Genomic DNA, 6,775 nt, shown 5'->3' on the forward strand with positions numbered 1-6,775 from the left:
GACTCTTTCAAAAGAGGAATTGGATAAGTCACTGAAGAGGAATGAAAATCAGGGCAGTGGAACTCGCTTTGACCTTGCTGAGAACAGGCAAAACAGACCAAATGATCCTCCATTCTATATCTTTTAAATACTTTATTAATGAGCATAAAGTCTTGATAAATTCCACACTGGGAAATATGAACATTTAACATTGCACAAATATGTTGGCTGTGATCACAATTCTCCCATAGACCAATTAAAACTTTTTAAAAAATTGGTAACATAAGTGTTTGTTAAAAGAGGAAAATAAACTTAATTGTTGCACCCTTGATGTTCGATCAATATCAATATCGTCCGCGTCCTCGATGAGGGTGTAGATCTCGGGGCTCACCCTCGAGTGAAGAAATTGCATCTTCTGGTCCTCTGTGGGCGTAGTTGTGGCCGTCCTGAGGTACCCGTTGAAGCACGCCAGCCAGTGTTTGAAGGTTGCCGCTGAGTTTGCCGCGTGGAGGCTGAGCTGCAGACACTCCGGCTTGATTCGGAGCTCCATTCTTTAAAATCTAGTCCAATAAATTGATGCTCGATCAATAACTCCAGAAGCGAGATTGGATGACAATTGAAGGCTTTATTGGACTAGATGTTTCCCCCAGCAGCGCAGGTACAGAATGCAGCTGCTAGGGAGACACAGGCTCTTATACTCCGCCTTACTGGGCGGAAACAGCAGGCAGGCTTCACCAATGATATTGCTGTCTCAGGTACCTCCCACACCAATGGTCTTACAGCATCAACCTGGGTACCGTAATACCCCTAATACAAGTTACCACAACCCTCTATAAATTTTTTAAATTTATGAGCATGTTCCTAAATCTCAGTTCAGGTTTGTAAATGCCCATTAGGGAGGCAATGAGAAAAACTGACATTTCCTAAGCGAAAGGGAGTAATTGTGACTCAATGTTTGCCTGCAATTTGCAGAGTATTGTCAGGAATTCACCATCCTTGGTGGGAGGGAGAACTGCAGATGCAAGTCTGCATTATTACTTCATGTACAACACACATTGTGACATGAATCCACTGTATACCGGGCCTCAGAGCTGATTGTGTTCATTTAATCAGATCAGAATCCTGGCTGACAAACAGGATTGTGCACCACCCAGGCTGGCACACTGACTCAAAAAGTGACGCAGACAGATTAATAGGGGAAAATAGACTGAGAAAGAGAGGATCAGCAAACAGCCAGAGAGAAGAGAAAATGAACACAACCAACAGAGAAAAATGAAAGATGATTTTTTTTTTCATTCTTAAAATTTGGCAAATCACAAAATATAAAATACTTGCTGAAGAGAGATCTTTTTTCCCCAAAAAATATTTTTATTGAGGCATTTGTACAAACAGTAAATACAAACAAAAACAAGAGCAAGAGCAAACAGGAACATCATAATAAATAAATAACTAGCTAATTACCCCCCTACCATTCCCCTCCTCCCATCCTGCACTCCCCATTTTAACCCCTTTATCTCCCCCTCCCCCTGCTGATGCTTCAATTCTCCTTTAAGTTGATGAACGCCTTCCACCTCCAAGCAAATCCATCAACTGACCCTCATAAGACGAACTTGATTTTCTCCAATCTTAGGAACTCTGTCAGGTCACTCACCTGCAACCCGGGTTTCGGTGGCTCCGGGTCCCTCCAGCAAAATCTGTCTCCGGGCTACCAGAGAGGCAAAGGCCAGAACATCGGCCTCTCTCGCCACTGGACTCCTGGCTCTTCCCACACTCCAAATATCACCATTTCTGGACTGGGGACCACCTTCACCCTCAACACCTAGGTTATTACGTCCGTGAACCCCTGCCAGAACCCTTTCAGTTTTAGACATGCCCACAACATGTGAACATCGTTCGCAGGTCTCCCCATGCTCCGCCCACACCTATCCTCCACCCCCTCAAAAAACTTACTCAACCAAGCCACTGTCATGTGCGTTCCTATGAAGTTCCTTAAACTGGAGCCTCGCGCACGACGAGGATGCATTCACCCTCCTCAGAGCCTCCTCCCACAACCCGGCCTCCATCCCCCCCCCCCCCCCCCCCCCCCCCCCCCCCCAGTTCCTCCTCCCATTTCCCATTTCCGTTCGACTTCCCCTATCGGGGCTCCCTCCCAGGCAATTAGCTCCTCATAAATCTTGGACACTTTACTCTCACGCACTCATTCCCTCGACAGCACCTGATCCTGCAATCCCAAAGGCGGCAAACCAGGAAAGGACAGCACCTGCTTCCTTACAAAATCTCGAACCTGTAAGTATCTGAACCCGTCCCACTGGCCAACTCCTATTCCTCCTCCAAGTCCTCCCAACTTGCAAAGCTGCCCCCCCCCCCCCCCCACAAACAGGTCCCCAAACCACTCGATCCCTGCCTGTCGCCACCCCCGAAACCCCACGTCCAACCTCTCCCCCCACCGTGGAAGAGAGAATCCGACAACAGAAAAACCGTCCCTTCGCCACGGCAGGAACTTGTGAGTGAGATTGATGCACGCAGTTAATGAACTCGAGAAATAAGTCCCAGCATTTTTCCACAGTTGTCACAATTCTGATTCCTTGTTTGTTAGATGTCATCGAACAATGACATGGAAGGCACTGACTGAACATTTTAACCATGACAATTGTAATTGAGTTGAAAAGAATTAGACCAGCCTTATCCCCAGAAACATTACAGTATGCATTTAAAATAACGTAGAATTATTCCATTATTAAATGTTGATCTTAACGTTCAGAGCACATTACAAACTATTTGTATTTCAAAGTTGCAACTCATTTTCTTGCTCTGAACACTGTTGTATAATTATTCCTGGTGATTCTTTAATCTCAATGTGGTTACTTTCAGGAGGTGCTACAAAAACGTTATACAATTGGCGGAGGAAAGACCGAAACAAAATTGCATGCAATGGGTTGAGTTCCCCATATATTCTTTCTAGAGAACATATGCAAAAAACGATTTGTTAAAATAACAGACTTACCTGCCTTTCCAACTTTCTGTAGCGACAACCAGCCCTTTGCTTTCTTAGAACTCTGTCTTATCTGTAAGAAAACACTAGAGTGAAACTCAACTGTTATTTTGTTCAAAAGAATGACAGCTGCAGCTTCTGGAATTCCCCTACATCACATGTCTCCACTGCAATTGCAAAAGTCTTCATTGGCTACTGAAATACTGTAACAGAAGAGTATTTATTTACCTGCCAGCTGTGGAGCTGTGGGCGGCGGGTCAAATAACTCATTGCCTGTCACTCAAATTACGAATCTCAAGAGCTCTGAGGCTATTAAATTGGCGCTTAGTTAAAGGTTCGAAATGCAGCGGATCCTCTTGTACCCACCATTTATTTGACCTTTTCCACTGATATTGCACCCGATTTGTGCTCATGGAGTTGCGTCCATTGATGCCCAATGGAGCCTGTCATGATATGCAAACATGCAACCACTGAACACTCAGAATAGGACACAACCAATGGGCAGCCAGGACACTCAGCATCACCACAAGGGGGCATAACATAAACACTATAAAAGGGATGAGGCACTCACACTCTGCCCTTTCCACACACAGACATCTAGAGAGTTAGACAGGGTTGATCAGCAGCATCCCACCCCAGCACGTCGCTTAGAGCAAGCTGGTACAGTTAGACTGAGTTACTACAGTTAGATTAGCAGAGAGTCGAACTCATTTGAGAACTGTGTTAATAGTTCAATAAACACATTGAACTCATTTCAGAGTCTGGAGCATCCTTTAGTTAAGACTGCATCAAGTAGCAGCCTGTGTTATCCGAAGCAGCATAACACAACATGATTCCAGGAGTGACTGTTCAATCTATTTAGTTCAATTCAGCAAGATCCGTGACAACCAGCTACTGCATACTGGCTCCTCATCAGCTCAGGGCCACCGGCAATCTTAGTGCCAACTGGCGATCATTCAAGCAGAAATTTCAACTATCTGTGGAAGCATCTGACATCAATGGCGTGACCGATGCGCGGAAGCTAGCCCTTCTACTCACCACTATGGGTGACCATGCGATAGAGATCCTCAACTCCTTTCATTTTTCGGAAGGGCAGGACAAAACGAAGTACCAAACCATCCTGGACAAATTCGACAGCCACTGCGAGGTGGACACCAACAAAATCTTCGAGCGCTACATCTTCAAGCAGAGGAAGCAAGCTGATGTTCGATTAATAACTCCAGAGGTGAGATTGGAAGACAATTGAAGGCTTTATTGGACTAGATGTTTCCCCCAGCAGCGCAGGTACAGAATGCAGCTGCTAGGGAGACCCAGGCTCTTATACTCCGCCTTACTGGGCGGAACCAGCAGGCAGGCTTCACCAATGATATTGCTGTCTCAGGTACCTCCCACACCAATGGTTTTACAGCAGCAACCTGGGTACCGTAATACCCCTAATACCGACTACCACATTCACCCCCTATTAAAAATAGAGTCCGGCGGGGGTGATGGTCTCGTGTTATACACTGGTAGAGGTTGAGGTTATGGTGGTACCCAGTATACATTAGTACAGTGTTTTGCCTCCTTACATGTTGCAACTATTTACAGTATTTATTTACATTAAAAATGAAGCAATTAGTCGGTCGGGGGCCCTGGTCGTCAGGGTACGCCACGTAGGCATATTGAGGGTTAGCATGAAGGAGGTGGACCCTCTCGACCAATGGGTCTGACTTGTGCGCACATGTTTGCAGAGCAGGATGGGTCCAGGAGCTGCCAGCCAGGTTGGGAGCGAGGTCCCAGAGGAGGACTTCCTAGGGAAGACAAGGAGACGTTCGTGAGGTGTCTGGTTGGTCGTGGTACATAGCAGCGATCGGATGGAGTGGAGAGCATCCGGCAGGAGACTGGGAGATTCCTGGGCCGTAGGACCAGTAGGACGGTCTTCCAGACCATTCTCCCTCTCTACCTGTCCGTTTCCCCGGGGGTTGTAACTGGTCGTCCTGCTCGAGGCAATGCGCTTGCTGAGCAGGAATTGACGCAGTTCGTCACTCATAAAGGAGGACCCCCTATCGCTATGTATGGAGGCGGGGAAACCGAACAGTGTAAAGACACTGTGGAGGGCTTTTATGACGGTGGCTGCGGTCATGTCGGGGCAGGGGATGGCGAATGGGAACCAGGAGTACTCGTCAATCACGTTCAGGAAGTACATGTTGCGGTCGGTGGAGGGGAGATGCCCTTTGAAGTCCATACTGAGGCGTTCCAAGGGACGGGAAGCCTTTATCAAGTGCGCTTTCTCTGGCCTGTAGAAAAGCGGCTTGCACTCCGCGCAGATTTGGTAATTCCTGGTGGCGGTCCTGACCTCCTCAATGGAGTAGGGCAGGTTGCGGGTCTTAATGAAATGGAAAAATCGAGTGACCCCCGGGTGGCAGAGATCCTCGTGGAGGGCCCGGAGTCGGTCCACTTGTGTGTTGGCACATATGCCGTGGGATAGGGCATCAGGAGGCTTGTTTAGCTTCCTGGGACGATACAAGATCTCATAGATGTAGGTGGAGAGCTCGATCCTCCACCGTAAGATCTTATCGTTCTTTATCTTGCCCCGCTGTGCACTATCATACATGAAGGCAACCGACCGTTGGTCAGTGAGGAGAGTGAATCTCCTGTCGGCCAGGTAATGCCTTCAGGGCCGCACAGCTTCTACTATAGCCTGGGCCTCCTTTTCAACTGAGGAATGGCGTGGAGGGTGTGTGAGAAGAAGGCCACGGGTCTGCCCACTTGGCTGAGGGTGGCCGCCAGAGCTACGTTGGACGCGTCGCTCTCGACTTGGAAGGGAAGGGATTCATCGATTGCGTGCATCGTGGCCTTTGCAATGTCCGCTTTGATGCGGCTGAAGGCCTGGCGAGCCTCTGCCGACAGGGGAAAAACCGTGGATTGAATTAGTGGGCGGGCCTTGTCCGCATAGTTGGGGACTCACTGGGCATAATATGAAAAAAATCCCAGGTAGCGTTTCAGGGCCTTGGAGCAGTGGGGGAGGGGAAACTCCATGAGGGGGCGCATGCGTTCGGGATCTGGGCCTATAACCCCATCATGCACTACATAGCCGAGGATGGGTAGACGGTCGGTGCTGAACACGCATTTGTCCTTGTTGTAGGTTAGATTAAGGATTTGTGCAGTATGGAGGAATTTTCGGAGGTTGGTGTCATGGTCCTGCTGGTCGTGGCTGCAGATGGTGACGTTATCAAGGTACAGAAACGTGGCCCACAAACCGTACCGGTCAACCATTTGGTCCATCTCCTGTTGGAAGACTCCATTTGTGACACCGAAGGGAACCCTTAGGAAGTGGTAGAGCCGCCCATCTGCTTCGAATGCAGTATATTTGCGGTCGCTAGGGCGGATGGGGAGCTGGTGGTAGGCGGATTTTAGATTCACCGTGGAAAAGACCTTGCATTGTGCAATCTGATTGACCAGATCAGATATGCGGGGGAGAGGGTACGTGTCGAGTTGCGTATACCTGTTGATGTCTGACTATAATCGATGACCATCCTATGTTTCTCCCCGGTCTTTACAACCACTATTTGAGCTCTCCAGGGACTGTTGCTAGCCTCAATAATACCTTCCTTCAGTAACCACTGGACTTCCGACCTAATGAAGGTCCAGTCCTGGGCACTGTACCTTCTACTCCTGGTGGCGACGGGTTTGCAATCCAGGGTGAGGTTCGCAAAAAGGGAAGGCGGATCGACCTTGAGGGTCGCGAGGCTGCAGACAGTGAGGGGGGGTACAGGGCCGTCGGATTTAAAAGTTAAACTCTGGAGGTTACATGGGAAATCTAAC

The 6,775-nt window shown here is 48.4% G+C and overlaps 1 protein-coding gene across 1 annotated transcript in view; it reads right to left on the reverse strand.

The window, feature by feature from the left end:
• LOC140399201 (TNF receptor-associated factor 1-like) overlaps positions 1-3,056 on the reverse strand; it is a 73,685-nt gene extending 70,629 nt beyond the window's left edge. Inside the window, exon 1 of the mRNA XM_072488557.1 lies at positions 2,984-3,056. The gene's annotated coding sequence lies outside the window, so the exon portion shown is untranslated. The remainder of the gene's footprint in view (positions 1-2,983) is intronic.
• Between the last annotated feature and the right edge of the window lie 3,719 nt (positions 3,057-6,775).

Source organism: Scyliorhinus torazame, chromosome 22 (genome assembly GCF_047496885.1).
Source record: "Scyliorhinus torazame isolate Kashiwa2021f chromosome 22, sScyTor2.1, whole genome shotgun sequence".
In the NCBI taxonomy this organism is placed as follows: domain Eukaryota; kingdom Metazoa; phylum Chordata; class Chondrichthyes; order Carcharhiniformes; family Scyliorhinidae; genus Scyliorhinus; species Scyliorhinus torazame.